Source organism: Moschus berezovskii, chromosome 7 (assembly GCF_049115385.1).
Source record: "Moschus berezovskii isolate FMDL1 chromosome 7, NW_MosBer_1.0, whole genome shotgun sequence".
NCBI lineage: Eukaryota > Metazoa > Chordata > Mammalia > Artiodactyla > Moschidae > Moschus > Moschus berezovskii.
In genome coordinates this window covers 115,234,452-115,256,118 of record NC_142466.1, presented here as the reverse complement: position 1 = coordinate 115,256,118, position 21,667 = coordinate 115,234,452, and positions in this window count along the sequence as shown.

The window sequence follows — 21,667 nt, the reverse complement described above, 5'->3', positions numbered from 1 at the left end:
CACAGGATCTCATATTAGAAGCTATTTCTCTTTTAAATAATAACAAAATTGCAGACAAAGATGGTCAGGTGGCAAAGTTTCATAAAGCTATGAATGATAGGCTAGTCCTGGAATTGATTCAAATGTTTAATTATTCGTTGAGAGAAGGTTGTCTGGAGGCTTCACACAAGAAGAGACTTTATTGATTTTTATTATTCAGGGAAGGTAATAATTTTGATATAAAAAAACAAGCTCCAATTCCTCTGCTAAGCAATAATGACAAAATGTTTGTCAAAATAATGCTAGCAACTGAGAAAATGAAGGGTCCAAAGAGCCCCTCTGTTTTATTTCATATCATCAATCTTGTGGTCTCCAAACCTGCAGGGAATGTCACAATAATGTAGGTTGCCTTGAAGTTATTTTTGAAGTCGAGAAAAGATACACCATTTTTTTTTTTATGTCAGTATCAGACTAACATCTTTGACTGAGTCCACGGTAATAACAAGTCTGGTAGCTTCAGACATCAGCCTAAATTTTTAAGGACTTTTGCAGTCCTATAGCAAAGGTAGGTAATGACCAACTGAGGTCAGACAGTACAAAAAAGATTAATATATACTGTATGCTGTGAGTGAACAAAAGCAAATGGAATTTACTGAGGGATTAAGAATAGATAAAAGATGAAGCAATAATGTAGCAAATAATCTGAAGTACTCAGCAGCAGCCTCATGTAAAGAAAAGGGCATTTGCTGAGTGAATTTAGAGCACCTAAGTTTTAGGTTGGCTCCTGCTTCTAAATAACAACATATTTTTGGGAAAACTACTTTGTCTTTTCAGGCTTCAGTTTCTGCAACTGTAAAATGGAGTCAATAAAAAAAAAAATGTCTGAAGCTTTCTCCTAGATCTATGATGTTATAAAGATCATTGAGAAAATGATGGGTGGGTTTGAGAGCTATGACTGTAATTGGCTAGAGGGAAATTGGAAGAAGGAATGAAAAAGAAAACATCAGTAAATTTCCCAGTAATAAGAGGAAGGCAGTGAAATAAAGGAGTCAGAAGGGAAACAAGGAGGATGGATAGAGTTTCCAGTTATACAAGAATTAAGGTTGATGTACACATTTACACGTTTACACATTGATGCAATAGGGCTTAGAGTCTAAAGAAAATGCATCAGCAGAATGGGTGTCTTTCTGCTTTCCCCCATGAGTTCTCAAACAGATTTATAAGCCATATATTCTCTTTCCCCACTCCAAATTTATGAAACATTCAATACAGAACAATATGCCAAGTCGTTATCTCATGTAATCTTGAAACAGTATTAATATACTCGCTTTATACATGGATATGTGAAATGCTAAGGAATTAAACTTGTGATAGAGCTGAAATGTCAATGCATATTCCATGAAATAAATTCACTAACTCTTTCCAGCACCAGGCAAGGACTATTTCCATGGTATATTGCTTTGTCTCCCCTTAGTGGTCTATACCCATAGCCCTGGGTCATTTAGACCAGTGGCTACTTCAGGCAAGCAATCAGAAAATCTTCAGTGAAAGATATACAAATTTGCATCTGATAATAGCGGAGAAGTTAAGAAATATTTGGGTATCTTACACTGAATCAATTGATTTCTTAAATTTTCTTGCATTAACTTTCCTGTGAAGGTTATTGGAAAGTGATAGTGAAAAAACCACAAAGGAGACTTTCTTAATAAAAAAGAGAGGGCAGGAGTTAATGACCTTCAGTGCAGATAAGATAGCGGGAATGAAAGAGGTGAGTTATAGGGCATGCAAGTTAAAGATGATTGAATGGAACTGAGTGGTTGATTGGGTAAGGGCAAACGAGGGAGAGAGAAAGTCGCCAAGGATTTTCTGACTTGGAAAGTAGGGCAGATAGTATTTACAAGCAGGAAAATTCTATGGGGTAGGGATAACCCATTCATTCCTTTCCTACCCATTCTGCCTTATAAGCTGTTCTTGCTTATGCTCTAGCTCAATGTCATTGCTTTTTACTTTTCTGAATAAATCGAGTCCAGCCCCTCTCCAGACCACATTCCTGGCTTGGCCTCCCTCACAGCCTCATTGAACCCAGAGAGTCCCTCTAAAGCTCACTTTCCTGTGTGTGTGTTTAGTTGCTCAGTCGGGTCTGACTCTTTGCAACCCCCTGACTGTAGCCCGCCAGGCTCCTCACTTCATAGAATTTTTTCAGGCAAGAATATTGGAGTGGGTTGCCATTACCTACTCCCAGGGATTTTCCTAAGCCAGGGAAGGAGCCTGAGTCTCTTGCATCCCCTGCATTGTCAGGCGGATTCTTTACCACTGAGCCCCGGGGGGGAAGCCCCTTACCTGTTTAATGATGTGAGCAAAGTCATCCACTGACAACTGAGTTGGGTCTGCACCTGTCAGGGTGAAATAGAAGTTGACAATTATCTCAAAAACGTCTCTACAGACCACCAGCCTAAAAAATGTAGACCCTGAAAATTTTATTTAAGTAATTTGTGCAAGATAAGATTTTTACTCACATGATTTAAGCCTTTGCAACCCACTTAAGAATGCATTTCCCCTGTTCTTCAGTTTTCTGTGTATTATATAAGAGGCTCTCTTCTGTGAGGACTATCTCAGACTACTTCTTGAGACTGTCAGTCTTTAATCACTTGAAACTAGGCAAATGTGGACAAGTTCAGTCATTTATCCAAAGTTTCAGAGGATGTTCCTAGACTCCAGGATTAGATGCAACCACAGGCATGCATGTTCAGTTACTCAGTCATGTCTGACTCTTTGTGACCCCATGAACTGTAGCCCACCAGGCTCCTCTGTCCATGGGATTTCATAGGCAAGAATACTGGAGTGGGTTGCCATTTCCCCCTCCAGGGTTATCTTCCCAACCTAGGGATCAAACCCACATCTCTAGCATCTCCTGCATTGGCAGGCAGATTCTTCACCATTGAGCTACCTGGGAAGCCCTCCTTCAGTTCAGTTCAGTTCAGTCGCTCAGTCATGTCTGACTCTTTGTGACCCCATGAATCACAGCACGCCAGGCCTCCCTGTCCATCACCAACTCCCGGAATTCACTCAAACTCATCTCCATCGAGTAGGTGATACCATCCAGCTATCTCATTCTTTGTCATCCCCTTCTCCTCTCGCCCCCAAACCTTCTCAGCATCAGAGTCTTTTCCAGTGAGTCAACTCGTCACATGAGGTGGCCAAAGTATTGCAGTTTCAGCTTTAGCATCAGTCCTTCCAATGAACACCCAGGACTGATCTCCTTTAGGATGGACTGGTTGGATCTCCTTGCAGTCCAAGGGACTCTCAAGAGTCTTCTCCAGCACCACAGTTCAAAAGCATCAATTCTTCGGCGATCAGCCTTCTTCACAGTCCAACTCTCACATCCATACATGACCACTGGAAAAACCATAGCCTTGACTAGACTGACCTTTGTTGGCAAAGTAATGTCTCTGCTTTTTAATATGCTATCTAGGTTGGTCATACCTTTCCTTCCAAGGGGTAAGCGTCTTTTAATTTCATGGCTGCAATCAGCAACCGCAGTGAATTTGGAGCCCAAAAAAATAAAGTCTGACACTGTTTCCACTGTTTTTCCATCTATTTCCTATGAAGTGATGGGACCAGATGCCATGATCTTCGTTTTCTGAATATTGAGCTTCAAGCCAACTTTTTCACTCTCCTCTTTCACTTTCATCAAGAGGCTTTTTAGTTCCTCTTCAATTTCTGCCATAAGGGTGGTATCATCTGCATATCTGAGAAGCCCTCCTTAGGCTACTCATTTTCAAGGCTGCCAGAAAAATCTTCATTCCATTTCGCATCTCCTTGCTTCTGCCTTTGTTCCCTGTTGTTGAATACTTTATAAACAAAATCTACTAATTGAGAAGCATTCAATTCAAATATACCATTTAATTTCTATAAATTTTTAATTTCTGGAATGTTTTGCCTGATGAAGTTCATATTTATCATCCTTACATTCTCAGGGGGACGTCCTTGGTGGCTCAGACAGTAAAGATTCTACCTGAATGCAGAAGACCTGGGTTTGATCTGTGGGTCAGGAAGGTCCACTGGAGAAGGAAATGGAAACCCAATCCAGTACCCTTGCTGGAGAATTCCATGGATGGAGGAATCTGGCAGGTTATAGTCCATGGGGTCGCAAAGAGTCAGACACGACTGAACAACTTTCACTTTATGTTCTCAGGGGCTTCAGGATTTGTGTCCGTGTAAAATCACTGCGGATGCTGATTGCCACCATGAAATTAAAAGACTCTTATATATTGTCACCTTGCTTATTTAACTTATATGCAGAGTACATCTTGAGGAATGCTGGGCTGGAAAAAGCACAAGCTGGAATCAAGATTGCCAGGAGAAATATCAATAACCTCAGATATGTAGATGACACCACCCTTATGGCAGAAAGTGAAGAGGAACTCAAAAGCCTCTTGATGAAAGTGAAAGAGGAGAGTGAAAAGTTTGGCTTGAAGCTCAACATTCAGAAAACAAAGATCATGGCATCTAGTCCCATCACTTCATGGGAAGTAGATGGAAAAACAGTGGAAACAGTGTCAGACTTTTTTTGGGGGGCTCCAAAATCACTGCGGATGCTGATTGCAGCCATGAAATTAAAAGACGCCTTCTCCTTGGAAGGAAAGTTATGACCAAACTTGATAGTATATTAAAAAGCAGAGACATTACTTTGCCAACCAAGGTCTGTCTAGTCAAGGCTATGGTTTTTCCCGTGGTCATGTATGGATGTGAGAGTTGGACTGTGAAGAAAGCTGATCGCCGAAGAATCGATGCTTTTGAACTGTGGTGTTGGAGAAGACTCTTGAGAGTCCCTTGGACTGCAAGGAGATCCAACCAGTCCATTCTAAAGGAGATCAATCCTGGGTGTTCATTGGAAGGACTGATGCTAAAGCTGAAACTGCAATACTTTGGCCACCTCATGCGACGAGTTGCCTCACTGGAAAAGACTCTGATGCTGGGAAAGGTTGGGGGCAGGAGGAGAAGGGGACAACAGAGAATGAGATGGCTGGATGGCATCACCGATTCTGTGGACATGAGTTTGAGTGTACTCCGGGAGTTGGTGATGGACAGGGAGGCCTGGCGTGCTGTGATTCATGGGATCGTGGAGTCGGACACGACTGAGCAACTGAACTGAACTGAACTCCTTGGTAGGAAAGTTATGACCAACCTAGATAGCATATTAAAAAGCAGAGACAAAACTTTGCCAACAAAGGTCAGTCTAGTCAAGGCTATGGTCTTTTCCTGTGGTCATGTATGGATATGAGAGTTGGACTGTGAAGAAAGCTGATCACCAAAGAATTGATGCTTTTGAACTGTGGTGCTAGAGAAGACTCTTGAGAGTCCCTTGGACTACAAGGAGATCCAACCAGTCCATCCTAAAGGCGATCAGTCCTGGGTGTTCATGGGAGGGACTGATGCTAAAGCTGAAACTGCAATACTTTGGCCACCTCATGAGAAGAGTTGACTCATTGGAAAAGACTCTGATGCTGGGGTGGATTATGTGTGGGAGGAGAAGGGAACAATAGAGAATGAGATGACTTGATGGCATCACCGACTCGATGGACATGAGTTTGAGTGAACTCCAGGAGTTGGTGATGGACAGGGAGGCCTGGCGTGCTGTGATTCATGGGGTCACAAAGAGTCAGACACAACTGAGCGTCTGAATTGAACTGAATTGAACATCTGTAAACTTGATAAATCATTTCTAGAAACTCTGATGGATCCTCAATTGGCTTTTGGTTTTATATCCTGAATTTTGCTTAAGATCTTTCATCTAGATATGCTATTTGGTTTTTTCTCTCTGACCTCCAGACCATAAGGTCCTCTGACTCCTTTTTCTTCTGATACAATAGCATAATTGCTTCTGCATATGAAATGTCGTCTCTTTTCCAACCTCACGTCCCTCCAAAGTGACTAGAATTCCCTGTAGTTAATACTGATATACAAGAAAAGCATCTGGCCCTGTTCATTCCTCATTATTCTGAAGAGTGACAATGTCCAAGGATTGGAAAAGAAAAAAAGACTCCCAGTATCATTGGACATTGACATGCCATGAAGGGCTTTTAGTAGGTAAAAGTTTAAAGGAAGAGGAAGGGGGATAAGGAAAATCATAATAATATGGGTTCGTGTGTTTTGGGAGAATAAAAACGATTTAAATTATTAAACTGTCAAGTTGTCAGGACAGAGACAAACTCAAGCCTGGAGCTGAATCCCTCCGAGGCCCTCACCCAGAGTGTGGAGAGCACAGAACGAAGGGGGAAGAGAGGAAGTTTTAAAATTCAAATTCTTCCTGTTCTGAGTGTGCCTTTTGATCATAATTCCCCAGAGTCTGGTAGCTAGTCTGTCTCTTTGAGTCATGGGTGTATTTACTTATTCTGAGAGCAGTCCTTGGGGAGAAGAACTACATAAGACCAGAAGCATGTTCTGGAAGAGAAGAGGAAAGGAAGACACCGTGGCAGGGAGGAATGTTAGAAAGAAAAGAAGTGCTGTTTTTTAGGTTGGCTCCTTCTTCAGAATAAGGAAAAGGTTCCTCTAAATGACATGGGTTCAGGACATGCAGCTCCAACATTACACTCTCACATTACACATCTTAAAATGCATCTTGAATTAAAAAAAAATGCATCTTGAAAACCTCAGAACCTAAAACCTTTCCACAGCTCGAGGGTTATTAAGGGCCACAAAGCATTCAATACTGTGAGCAATATATATGTATATATATATATTCATATGGTGGCTCAGTTGGTAATGAATCTACCTGCTGTGCAGGAGACCTGTTTCTGATCCCTGGGTTGGGAAGATACTGTGGAGAAGGAAATGGCAACCCACTCTTGTATTCTTGTCTGGAGAGTCCCATTGACAGAGGAGTCTGGTGGGCTATAGTCCATAGGGTCACAAGAGTCAGACATGATTTAGTGACTAAACCACCATACTTATTCACATGTATATATATATATATATATATATATAATATGTGTAGATAGATGGATACCTAGATTGTTATTGTTCAGTTGCTCAGTCCTGTCCAGCATTTTGCAACCCCATGGACTTCAGCATGCCAGGCTTCCCTGTCCTTCACTATCTCCCAGAGTTTGCTCAAAGATAGATATTCATATACTGATATATTGATTGTATAATAGCACTTAACAAGAGCAGGGAAGAATTCCTTTTTAAATTTTTTTTTATTTGCTTTTTGGACATGCCCCAGTGCAGGTGGAATCTTAGTTCTAGAATATGAGGTTGAAACCGTGCCCTCTGAATTGGGATTATGGAATCAACCACTGACCTGCCAGGGAAGTCCCAAGAAACCCCTAACCACCAACCTACTACCATGACAGCCTCCCCTACCACAAAGTGTTTGTGATTCTGAAAAATTTTTCCTGTGTGTCAGGAGTTGGAATACATGTATATCTGGAGAATCATCTTGAGAATTTGTGAAAAACTTTCTCCCGTCCAAAAAAAAAAAAAAGAGAGAGAGAGAAAGAGAGAGAATGCAGAGGAAAAGCAATTTGATTTTTAGCAAGACACCAAGTTTGTGGCAATGTGGTCTTTGACCATCGCTTAAAACCTGCTATGAACGATCCATTGTCTAATTCTTGTCAATGTTTTCCCTCTTGGAATGACTTCTCCTCTCCTATTTGTCTGACCAATTGCTCCACACAAAATGAAGGAATGAATGAGCAAAACAGTTAATGTTGTGAAATTATTTGCCATATTTTGAGTATCATTTTTCAAGTGACTAACCAAAACAATGTGCTCATGCTTGCTTAGTTGCTTCAATTGTGTCTGACTCTTTGTGACCCCCTGGACTGTAGCCTGCCAGGCTCTTCTGTCCATGGGATTATCCTGGTGACAATACTGGAGTGACTTGCCATTTCCTCCTCCAGGGGATCTTCCCAACCCAGGGACTGACCCTGCATCCCCTGTGGCTCCTGCATTTGGCAGGGGCATTCTTTACCATTGAGCCACCAGGGAAGCCCGACAATAATAACATTTAAACTAAGTATCCGGCATTATAGTTTGGGTTTCTTTTATTTTTTTTAACTTGACAAAGCTGTTTCAAAAAAGAAAGCACATCTCTTGGGTGTTTTTTATTTTATATGGAATATTCCCTCATATTAACATAGCAAACATATGGGAACATCTCATTGTATATGAACATCCATTCAACACATGAACGTTAAGTCTTGAAGCTGACATAAGTGTTAGTGAGTTTATGTCTATGGGTCTGATGTTCCATATTTCTCTTCACAGTTTTCATAGAAATATATTTGCACCAGGATAATCAGATCATCTCCCTTTTTATTCTTTGACTGTTTGCTGCATGTTGCTTTTCATCTTTGTGTTATCACTTGGTGGTGGAAATGTAATTACCTGTCTTGTATTATTGTCAAAATGCAGTCACAAAAGTTTCATCACACTGCAGCCTCAACTACTGCAGTTTTAACACGAGAATAATTTTTTTGACTAGAAGCGGTTGGCTCTCTTTTTAGCTTATTTATATTTTTCTGGCTTCATTGAGATACAGCTGACATACAACATTGTATAGGTTTACAGTGTACAACATAATGGTTTGATATATGTGTGTGTTAGGAAATGATGAGCACAATAAGTTTAGTTAACATGTCCATCAACTCAAGTATTTATGGTTTTCTTGGTTTGTGTGTGGTGAGAACGTTTAAGATCCAGTCTCTTAGCAACTTTTAACTGTACAATACAGTATTGTTAACTCTGGCCATCAGCTTGAACATAACATTCCCAGAATGCATTCATCTTATAACTGGAAGTTTATACCCTTTGACTTCTGGTAATAGTCACCCTTTGACCACCTCCCCCTTAAACACATGCACTGGGAAACCCCCAACCTGCTCTGTGTTTTTGTGAGGTTTTTTTTTTTTTCCCTTATATTTTTTTCAGATTCTACAATTAAGTGAGATCATATAGTATTTGTCTTTTTCTGACTTATTTTACTTGGCATCATGCCCTTGAGGTTCAGTCATGTTATTATAAACAGAAGGATTTCCTTTTTTTTAATGACTGAATAATATCCCATTTTATGTGTTTTATATCCGCACAATGGAGATTCTAGATAATACATTGTTTTCTTGATTTTGTTTAGTTGCCTGTGTGTTCTTGCAGTTCACTGAACTTCCTTAATAGAACTATTCTAAATTCTTTTCAGACAGCTCCTAGATCTCCATTTCTTTAGCACCACTTACTGGAGTATTATTAGTCTTCTTTTGTGGTACCATGCTCACCTGATTCTTTATGATCTTTAATTCACTGCACTGGTGATCTGTGCATTCAAGTAAGTGGTCTCTTTTTCCAGACTTTACAGGTTTGCCTCAGCAGGGAGACACCTTTAACAGTCAGCTCAGCTTGAAGCACTGCACAGATTAGCTGCTGGCATCAGTGGGCAGGTAATGTCCCTATACGGTCAAGGTCACTGCTCACGCTCTGCGGTCAGGTAGGCTGGACTCCGCAGCTCTGGGGTGGGCTTCATGGGTGCCCAGGTTCTCTGGACAGGTTTCCCCGTCAGGAAGGACTGGTCACTATACTAAGCAGTTGAGCAGGACTTTGAATTAATCTCCCCACCCAGGAAATGTCATAGAACAGGCTCCACGGCCAGTATATCTATAATAGTTGGCTTAGGACCCAAGACAGGCAGGACTGCAAACTGATCTCTCTAGTCAACCCATCTCAACTCTGCATGTGGGCGGAGCTGCTGAGGAGGATCTCTGCTTGGTTTCTGTGGCAAGCAGGAATGCCCTCTGCCGAGATCTGAGTACTGCTTGCTGTAAGACCTGCTCCGTCTCTGTCTGATGCCCCATGGTCAAGCCTTACAGTTTCCCTTAGCAACCCCTGTGAGGTGAGACAGTGGGTCTCCTGAGAAGTGTTTCAAAATGCTGGGGGAGCTGGATGTCCACCCTGGGCTCTCCTTTTTCCCACTGCAGAAACCAGAAGCCAAGAGAGACCCTCTTGGTGTGGTGCTGTGCCATCTGGGGAAGGGGCAATGTGATCAGAGTGTAGTTGTCCCTCTTATCTTTCTACTGTGGTTCTTCTCAGTCTCTGTGGCCCAGGAGATGCTACAAACTAACTCCAAGACTCTGAGATTTTCACAGTGGTGTCTTGTCTATGGATAGTTGCCAGCTGCCCTTCCTATGAGGGGAGCCGGAGTCAGGAACAGCCTGTGCTGCCACCACTCCAGGTCTCTTTTTAAAAGTGATACGCTCTCTCACCTCTCCTTGTCTCGATCACTTTGATTTATCTTTGCTGTTTTTAACTCTGAATCTCTTACTCCTTCCCTGCCCTTTTCTGTTTCTCCTGGTCTATTCTTAATAAATTTCTATTTCATTGCCTTCTGTGTAAGACATAAGAATTATGGCTAATTTTTTTTCTTTCCACTTGTCTCCTTCTGATAGACTGCAGGCAATATTTTGTATCTGAAAACCAAGCCCAACACCGTCCAATGGTTATTTTCTAATAAGTATTGATTGATTGAAATGGCATTCCTGAGGTCAGAAGACAAAATTAGGCAACTAGTTCAGATAATGTGTGACATTTTTGAGCTGTGGCCCAGCTCATATTATTCTGAACTGTCCATGCGAAGTAAAAGTGAAAGTGTTAATCAGTCTGTTGTGCTTGACTATTGGCGATCCCATGGACTGCAGCCTGCCAGGTTCCGCAATTCCATGAAGAAATCCATGGAATTCTCCAGCAAGAATACTGGAGTAGGTTGCCATTCCCATCTCCAGGGTATCTTCCTGATCCAGGGATTGAACCTGAGTCTCTTGCACTGCAGGCAGTTTCTTTACCATCTGAGCCATGAGGGAAGCCCTTGGTCATGCAAAGGTAGAGTCAATCCATTAGTTTTTTTATTTTTGTCTGTTACACGATTTTCCCTGTCTCTGGAATATCCCACTTTCACTTTTCACCCCGCCTTCAGACTTGCCTAGTTCCCATCCTTCCCTAAGTTTTCAAAATAGATGTTATCTTTCCCAAATAGTCTGTTCCACTTTGTCTAAATCCTCATTAAAGTAGAAAAGCTGCTTGGTGCTTATATAATATTCTGAACCTTTATCACCACAGTCTGTGAACAAAACATACTGTTATTAAGTTTTGTTGTTTTTCTTTTTTTTTCAGTTGTCCTAATTTCTATGAGGGAGTAAACTTCATGTAAATGTGGGTGTCAAAAAGGAAGTCGTGGTAGTTGTATTTGCTTGGAAATAATGCAAAAATGTTTAACATGTTTGGACTATGGAGAACTTAAATATATATCTGCCAAATGCATGAATAATAGTTAAATTACTAATGGTTGTGAGCAGGTTGCTTACCTCTCTAACTGCAAATATACATCAGATCAGATGCAGAATGATCTCTGTGATTGTTCCACTCTCCTTCATCTGCCTTCAGATGAGACTTCTTGTATTAATAAAATAAGCATTATTTAGTTATCCGTAGGGATTCTTCATCACCTGGATGTACCTAAGAAGTGGGTCCTGCATGTGAGTATCTTCTGTCAGGTACATATTTTTGAAAAAGAGTTGAGAACTGTTAGATTAAACAATGTGGTTGAAGTATGTGATAGGCATCTAAATCTCTATATATGGGCAGGAATGTGGTTGGTGTCATGTGCCATGAGGTAAAGGGATTAAGATTTTCTAAATGTGGCTGGAAAGGACAGATAATTAAGCAGGGGCTTTTAAGACTGATACACAGAACAATACCAAATGAAGGCCTTATACAATTTATAAAACTGCCTGCTATTACTCAAATTGCAAGGTTTACCCTACAGAGGACTGTCAAACATATACATACATATCAATATATATGTAAGAATGGAGGGTTTCACAGGTGGCTCAGTGGTAAAGAATCCCCCTGACAATGAAGGACTCAGGGTTGATCCCTGGGTCAGGAAGACCCCCTAGAGAAGGAAATGGCAACCCACTTCAGTGTGCTTACCTGGGAAATCCCACAGACTGAGGAGCCTGGTGGGCTACAGCACATGGGATCACAGAACAATAGCAAATATAGGAATGGAACTTACAAGCATACAGATATTATTTTTTGCTGTTCTAGATAGTGACTGACCACATTAATTTTACTATTCAATCTCATTTAATTCAGAGACTCAGTTCAGTTCAGTTCAGTTCAGTCGCTCAGTCGTGTCTGACTCTCCGCGACCCCGTGAATCACAGCACGCCAGGCCTCCCTGTCTATCACCAACTCCCGGAGTACACCCAAACTCATGTCCACAGAGTCGGTGATGCCATGCAGCCATCTCATTCTCCGTCGTCCCCTTCTCCTCCCGCCCCCAACCTTTCCCAGCATCAGAGTCTTTTCCAGTGAGTCAACTCGTCGCATGAGGTGGCCAAAGTATTGCAGTTTCAGCTTTAGCATCAGTCCCTCCAATGAACATCCAGGATTGATCTCCTTTAGAATGGACTGGTTGGACTAGGACTGACTTAATTAAAAGCAGAAGATATTAAGAAGAGGTGGCAAGAATACACAGAAGAACTGTACAAAAAAAGATCTTCAACACCCAGATAATCACGATGGTGTGATCATTCACCTAGAGCCAGACATCCTGGAATGTGAAGTTAAGTGGGCCTTAGGAAGCATCATTACTAAAAAAGCCAGTGGAGGAGATGGTAGTCCCATTAACCTATTTCAAATTCTAAAAAATGTTGCTGTGAAAAAGGTGCACACAATATGCCAGCAAATTTGGAAAACTCAGCAGTGGCCATGGGACTGGAAAAGGTCAGTTTTCATTCCAATCCCAAAGAAAGGCAATGCGAAAGAATGCTCAAACTACTGCAAAATTGCACTCATCTCACATGCTAGGAAAGTAATGCTCAAAATTCTCCAAGCCAGGTTTCAGCAGTATGTGAACCGTGAAATTCCAGCTGTTCAAGCTGGTTTTAGAAAAGGCAGAGGGACCAGAGATCAAATTGCCAACATCCTGGATCATTGAAAAAGCAAGAGAGTTTCAGAAAAACATCTATTTCTGCTTCATTGACTATGCCAAAGCCTTTGACTGTGTGGGTCACAATAAACTGTGGAAAATTCTTAAAGAGATGGGGAAACAAGACCACCTGATCTGCCTCTTCAGAAATCTGTTTGCAGGTCAGGAAGCAACAGTTAGAACTGGACATGGAACAACAGACTGTTTCCAAATAGGAAAAGGAGTACGTCAAGGCTGTATATTGTCACCCTGCTTATTTAACTTATATGCAGAGTACATCATGAGAAATGCTGGGTTGGAGGAAGCACAAGCTGGAATCAAGATTGCTGGGAGAAATATCAATAACCTCAGATATGCAGATGATACCACACTTACGGCAGAAAGTGAAGAAGAACTAAAGAGCCTCTTGATGAAAGTGAAAGAGGAGAGTGAAAAAAGTTGGCTTAAAGCTCAACATTCAGAAAACAAAGATCATGGCCTCCAGTCCCATCACTTCATGGCAAATAGATGGAGAAACAGTCGAAACAGTGTCAGACTTTATTTTTATGGGCTCCAAAATCACTGTAGATGGTGACTGCAGCCACGAAATTAAAAGATGCTTACTCCTTGGAAAAAAAGTTATGACCAACCTAGACAGCATATTAAAAAGCAGAGACATTACTTTGCAACAAAGATCCATCTAGTCAAGGCTATGGTTTTTCAGTAGTCATGTATGGATGTGAGAGTTGGACTATAAAGAAAGCTGAGCACCTAAGAAATGATACTTTTGAACTGTGGTGTTGGAGAAGACTCTTGAGAGTACCTTGGACTGAAGGGAGATCTAACCAGTCCATCCTAAAGGAAATCAGTCCTAAATATTCATTGGAAGGACTGATGCTAAAGCTGAAACTCCAATACTTTGGCCACCTGATGCGAAGAACTGACTCATTTGAAAAGACCCTGATGCTGGGAAAGATTGAAGTCCGAAGGAGAAGGGGATGGCAGAGGATGAGATGGTTGATGGCATCATTGACTCGAAGGGCATGAGTTTGAGTGAACTCCAGGAGTTGGTGATGGACAGGGATTCCTGGCGTGCTGCAATCCATGGAGTCGCAAAGAGTTGAACACGACTGAGCTACTGAACTGAATACCTTTTAAAAAAGCACCAGTGATAAGAAAGGCTTAACTCAGGTAATAGTGTGGCCTCCATATATAGACGAATAGGAAAAGGACAAGAGAGAATAATTCTTGTACACAAATAGATAAAACAATCCGTCTATATCTGTATGTTCAGTGCGATGAGAAAAGGGATGAATAATGGTGAAGAAATGAGCTATGAGGTAAATACCAATGCTCATTTAACCTTTGCCTTGATGCTGATAATCGCTTCTACACCAGGTTGTCACATGCCTGACATCACACATTAGTGAGTCAAAGTATGGATAGTCTTTACCTCCTTGGGTTGCCTGTCAAATCTACAGGTTTTAAATTCCCATTTCTTCTTTATTAGTTCAAATAATACTTCTATTGCTGTATATTTTTCCTCTTCTGTAAAAGAAAATAATTAAAATTTTCAATGTGGCTCCAAAGCACTTTCCACTATTATTATAGCATATTCATATTTAATTGATTTTTTTAAAGTATTCAATCTATTCTGCTGGACTCTGGAGGTAAGGTTCAAATGCACAATTGAAAAGGATGAGGAGTTGAGCAATTTCATTCTTAATTTGTTTATTGATAGTTGAATGATGACACTTTGCTCTGCTCCTGTAAGACTCTTGATAGATTAAGGCCAAGGGCAGATAACGTTTACTTGCAATGGGAGAGAGAAAAGAAAAATGATGGGGACGAAAGGAGCAAAATTAACTTATTGAGAGATTAGGATAAACCATTACACTTCGAGGGTCTTGCATATCTCTTCTGTTTAAATTTTATGGCAGACTTATAAAATTACTTGATTATTCCTGTTTTATAGTAGAGAAGAACAAAGAAAGGTGAGTTACAGGGGCTTGGGGAAGGTGGTGAGGACGAGCTGATGGAGAACGGCAAACTGAGAAATAGCATGAGGGAGGCGAAGGGGAAAATAAATTTAAAAGGAGGATAGTGAAAACAAAATTTTCATGCAAATAGACACCAGGACATGTATTGCTGAAGAATAAAATATAGATAGCTATAAGAGAGGATTCCAGTGATTAAAGTATCTGAAGTATATTTCAAAAGCTCCATTCCTTGACTACATGGATAACATGCAGGCAAAAATCAATTTTGTATAAATTAGGGTATGGATCGCAAATTGGCTGTCCACTAGCTGAATCCAGACCACTGTGGCCTACATATTTGTCTAAAAGTTTAGGCATTTCAAGTAAAACTTCAGTTATTGGCTTTTTTTGAAGACACGGCAGTAATGGCCCCATTTCCATAGGGTAGCAATCACCTGGAAGAGTATATTTGCTCCCTTAAATGAGGCAAGTACTCTCTTATTTGTTAACATCTTTACTCAACTTGAATAATTGTGTATGTTACTTGGGTGACTCCTAAGAGATTCAGAGTCTGTAAACATTGGCTTTAAAATGTACCTCTCAGGAATTAGAAGGCTATTTGAATACCCATCCATCACAGCCTGTAATGGATACTGAATGGGGGAAGTAAAGATGATTAAAATGTATGGTTCCCTCGTGGAATCAGAGTCCAGCAGGTCAGATGAAATAATCTTTTTAAAAAATGAAATATGAAAATACCACATTAAAAGTTAGTAGGAAGTACCATAGAATCAACGATACAAGAGAAATTAGTTTTCCTTTTAGAGAAGAAGGAAAATATTCAACAATAAAGTAGTATTTGAACTGGAAAAGAAGGAACAGGGATTTAAAAGTTGTAGATTTAAAAGACATTCCAGGGAGAAAATTGCAAACACAAGACATATATACAAATATATAGGAAAATATATGGTATAGGTATCATATATAGGTGTGAAAAAACAGTATGTTGAGGAGAAAGTGGTAATTGAACATGGCTATATGGTTTTTCCCGTGGTCATGTATGGATGTGAGAGTTGGACTGTGAAGAAAGCTATCGCCAAAGAATTGATGCTTTTGAACTGTGGTGCTGGAGAAGACTCTTGAGAGTCCCTTGGACTGAAAGAAGATCCAACCAGTCCATTCTAAAGGAGATCAATCCTGGGTGTTCATTGGAAGGAATGATGCTAAAGCTGAAACTCTAATACTTTGGCCACCTCATGTGACGAGTTGACTCACTGGAAAAGACTCTGATGTTGAGAGGGATTGGGGGCGGGAGGAAATGGGGACGACAGAGAATGAGATGGCTGGATGGCATCACTAACTCAATGGACGTGAGTGTGAGTGAACGGAGTTGGTGATGGACAGGGAGGCCTGGCGTGCTGTGATTCATGGGGTCGCAAAGAGTCGGACACGACTGAGTGACTGAACTGAACTGAACTGATACTATTCAGTGAAAATTGAGGAGAAGGAATAATGATAAATAAGTCAATAAATGAAGATGAAACAAAGAGCTCATAGGTCCTTAAAGCTCATACTAAGTTATTTAGAGATTGTTCTCTAAGCAGGGGTAGTCACTGGAAGAATTTGGGGGAATTTAATTGGTTTAAACAATGTATTGAAAGGATTTAAGTTTTGGAACTGAGACATAAAAGAGACAAGAAGCAGTTACTTGTCTGCCAAGGTTGGCAATGATTAAGACAGAGAATGTAGATTTAACAGGCGTTTTTCAATTAATTTAACATGGGTTGATTCAATGCAATATTAATCAATTCAATATAGCATGAATCAATCATATCATATGTGTCAGGAATCATGGTGGATACTGGTATTAGAATTTTGAATAATCCCACACTATATCCATCACCATGTGGCTGAGATTCTAGTACAAAATCCAGTAGAATCTATGGAAATAGTTGAGACTGAGAAATGAGAAAGGCAAACAGAGAAGCTTTCTTAAAAAAATTTAAATACTATCGAGGTCCTTTTAAACACTCTAAAACCATACCCCTCTCTAACCACATTGTTCTCCCAACTGAATCTAAGATAAAATTAATGAAATATTGTATGTTTGGTTTAATGGTTCCAAGATTGATGGAAAACACAATCTAAAATGTGCCCTGTGATTAGACCCAGAAATTTTGTTCAATTCAATTTTTCTGCTACAGTTTTTCTTGCTCCCAATTTTTAGCTCCAAATAGAATAGAAAGACATATGAATGTGAGGGGGATATATATATCTATACACACATATATGTGTATATATACGATTATATGTATGATTGTCATAGCAATTTTATGTTGTATTTCATTGTCTAGTCGTATAATAGCATAATGTTTTTGAAAAACGGATGCCTTAGTTCAGAGAGCATTGCCTTGCTGTGTTTTTAGAACTCTTTGCTGTTTATAGGCAAGCAATGTATGGAGGGAAAAAATAAGAGAAAACATAGTTTTAATTTTTCATCAGTGATTACTTTCTGACCTGCATGTTCTTGTTTATTCACCAGACACTTGCCTCAAATTCCTGCTTTTCTGGTGTCTTCCTTGCTACTTCTTTGTTCTTGTAAGAAAAATTTTAGGGAAATGAGGACTGCATATGTGGGATGAAAGCTTCTGCTTTTTCAGCAAATTCTAAGGCTTTTTTCACCCAGAGCTTTGTGAATAGAAAATAACAGAAATGGTAGTGACTCATTATCACCTGGGTGTCAGGTAGGATTGGATTTCAGAAGCCCCAAATACTTGCAGTCGCATGATCCCAGCAAACTGCTTCTAATGTGCACAGTGCAGTTGACTCAGATGAGTTGAAGGAGGGAGTCAGATGGTCTATAAGGCAGCTCTGGGTTCATGTGCAAGAATAACTTGAGAGTTATATGGCATATGGTTCGACCCCTTTGCCAAAAAGGATAAAAAATATCCCCAAGCCATTGTTTAAATAGGAAGATCCTCCTCTCCAAAAGACATTGTAAAGAAATCATTACCTGCTTATCTAGGTTAAAGTGACTACTTATCCCTACATTATACTAATAAACTCTTCTTTTAAGATGTACAAATGTTGGGAATCATTGACAGGGGGCATTAGCAATTCTCTCTTTTAATTTTTTTTTTTAGGATTTGTGCTGTAAAGTGTAAGCATCCCCAACTCCTTAACTTTCTATGGCTCTGTTTTCTAGTTTGTAAAATGAAATTAATAATAGCACTCGTTGTGAAGATTGAGTGGATTAATTCATGAAAAATGTCCAGACCAGTGTCACATATAATTGTTTGCTAGTATAGCTAGCATCCAAAATGTCAACAGAAAGGGCCAATGCCGTATAATCCGTCTGAGGCGCATGGTAGAGAGTGGTGGTCATTAATGGTTTATAGGCTGGGAGATAAATCCACTGATGGTCAAACTAGGAGTCTGAAAGGTGATTCTTGAGAAGGGTAGAGACTGTATAGAGTAAATAAAAGGAATTCAAATAATAATGAATGAAATTAGAAATATCAGTCTTTCAATGCCGTTGTTGTTCAGTTGCTAGGTCATACAACTCTTTGCAACCCCATGGACTATATCACATAGCACACCAGACTCCTCTGTCTTCCACTATCTTCCAGAGTTTGCTCAAACTCACGTCCATTGAGTTGGCAATGCTATGTAAACATCTCATCCTCTGCCGTTCCCTTCACCATCAATCCAGATAGTCACTACGAGGGAGCATGGCCAGATGATCTGAGATGATCCAACAATGGCTGGATTATCTGAGAGTTCTTCAAAGTTTAGCTGGAAGAATGTCTTTCTGCTCTAACGTAAGATGCTTGCCTGCTCAGAGTCTGCGTCTTCTCTGAGATCATTTTTAAAGTTACTCTTTTCTGTCATGCACACCCCTGACTACTTCAGACAATGTGAATCTTTTTTTTTCTTTTTAAAATTTCAAAGCATACCCAGTAGAATAAAACTCAGTAAACATACCAGTTATCATGTCTTTTGTGAAAATGTCTCCTGCAGTGAAGAAGATATAATCTGAGAGTTGGATTTGGGCGAAGTTACATGTTTATCAGCATAATACATAAATCTTAAGGAATTGGCACATGTTCTCTAACTGGTAAATTCAAGAGCTTTGGTTTAAATCCAGATATCTGGCACAAAAATCCATCCTGCCTTTTAAAATACGCTTGTAGTATTTGCAAAAGCTGCCTGAAAATTAGAATAAACCTGGGTGTTGTTAGTGAGAAACATAAATTCTTGATTTGAACCTGGTGAGTCAGAATTTTGTGGACAGACCTGGTTATCTACTTTGTGAACAGATACCTCCATGTAGCTCTTATTAATAAACAGGTTTGGAAATAGTGGGGGAAAGGGTGGATAAAGAAAGAATGAACACCATTCATTCATTGAAAGGGACCTAGACATGCCGAATATATCTGCCTCCATTTCCAAATAAGCACATTGTGCAAATCCAATGTGTTTAAATAATGACAAAACAGAATATACCACTCCAAAACACAGAGTGACTCAGAGAAATCACAGAAACCATAGCTACTAGACAGTCTTGGGAGGAGGAACCCTCAGCAGACATTGAGGGTTTCCTGCATCTCTGTGATGTGATCAACCAGTTCCAGGAGGCACAGCTTCTCTCCAGAGAGGTACAAGGATTTGAGCACTGGGGCTACCACTGCAATAATGATTCCAGAGAAAAGAATATACAGATGTATCCCAAGATAGTTTCCCAAGCTGATGATGGGGGTTGAAGGGAAGAGAGAAAGTCATTTTCAGGCCAGTAAGCCCCACTGCACAGCCGCTGCGAGCTGTGTGACTCACTGAGCACATTTCAAAGAATAGCTGTCATGTGTCACTAACTGATTCTCACTGCAGATGGGCTCCAGGGTACTGAGGATCTATTTTGGGGAGGCCACAAGCCGCGAAAGCCTGCTGGTGCCACTGTAAGAAAATCTCAGTCACCCTTGAAAATACGGGAAAACAGACTGTTAAATCCAAGCGCATTTTCCTCTTGTTATGATTCACAGTGCCTGTATTTCTTCCCCATTCCCCATTCCCACTTTCTCTTCTCTGCACTTCCTTCTTAGGTAACACCACCATTTTTTAATTCTCTCCGACGTCTGTGGACAAAGCCTGCAACTTGGAGTTTTCCATACAACCAGAAAGAAAAGAAGAAAGCAAGCGTTAGTGTACGCACTGTAGGTTTTTGTCAGACCAGTGGCATGAATCCTTCCAGGTCCAGTAATTTCTCCCTCTTTCCCCACTTTTCAGCTGGCTATTGATACCCAGGGCTACCTTGAAAACCTTCTACGGAAGTTGGCAAGTCCTTCCATAGCCTTGGTCCTAATCACAGGCAAAATAACGACACCTATGTCCTCTCCCTTCAAAGACTTGATGTCTTAATCCCTGGAGTCTATGAATATGTTAACTTCCGTGGCAAATGGACTTCACAGATTTGCTTACATTGAGGATCTTGAGATGGAGGGATGCTCCTGGATTATCTGAGTGAGCCCAGGTTGATGACATGGATCCTTGCGGGAAGGAGGAGAGTCAAGAGTATAAGAAGGAGATATGACACAGAAACTGAGGTTGGAATGAGTGACACAGGTTCAGGAGCCGAGGAATTCAGACAACCTCCAGACACTAGCAAAGGCAGGAAAACAGACTATTGTTCCTCAGTGCCTTCAGAAGGAAGCCAGCCCTAGGGACTTATTTTAGGCATATGGCCTCCAGCAGATATAAGAGGGTGGACGAAGGTTGTTTTAAGATCCTAAGTTCTGGTTATTTGTTAGAGCAGCAATGGGAAACCAATTCAGCACCAATGACTAAGCATACTCATAGTGGATCATCATTTGAGTAAGAGTAAACTTGTGCTCCAAAATCACTGCAGATACTGATTGCAGCCAGGAAATTAAAAGACGCTTACTCCTTGGAAGGAAAGTTATGACCAGCCCAGATAGCATATTAAAAAGCAGAGACATTACTTTGCCAACCAAGGTCTGTCTAGTCAAGGTTTTTCCTGTGGTTTTTTCCATGGTCATGTATGGATGTGAGAGTTGGACTGTGAAGAAAGCTGATCGCCGAAGAATTGATGCTTTTGAACTGTGGTGTTGGAGAAGACTCTTGAGAGTCCCTTGGACTGCAAGGAGATCCAACCAGTCCATTCTAAAGGAGATCAATCCTGAGTGTTCATTGGAGGGACTGATGCTAAAGCTGAAACTCCAATACTTTGGCCACCTCATGTGACGAGTTGACTCACTGGAAAAGACTCTGATGCTAGGAGGGATTGGGGGTGGGAGGAGACGGGGACGACAGAGAATGAGATGGCTGGATGGCATCACCGACTCGATGGACATGAGTTTGAGTGAACTCCGGGAGTTGGTGATGGACAGGGAGGCCTGGCGTGCTGTGGTTCATGGGGTCGCAAAGAGTCGGGCAAGACTGAGCGACTGAACTGAACTGAACTGAAACTTGTGCTGTGTTAATTCACTGGAATGTTGTTGTACACGTTTAAGAGTGAGTCATGTCATTGTAAATATTAGGGACTCTAGACATTAGACTTCGTGATATCCTGAGAAGTTAAGGGTTTACCAAATTGGGTATTACTCAGTCTGGCTTCATTCCTCTGTACCTTGATCCTCTGTTTTCTTCCCACTTTCTCAAAGCTTCAAGTTCAATTTACTTTTGTGTCCTCTTCCAGTGCCTTTTGTGACTATGCCAGGTTAGAATAAGTTTT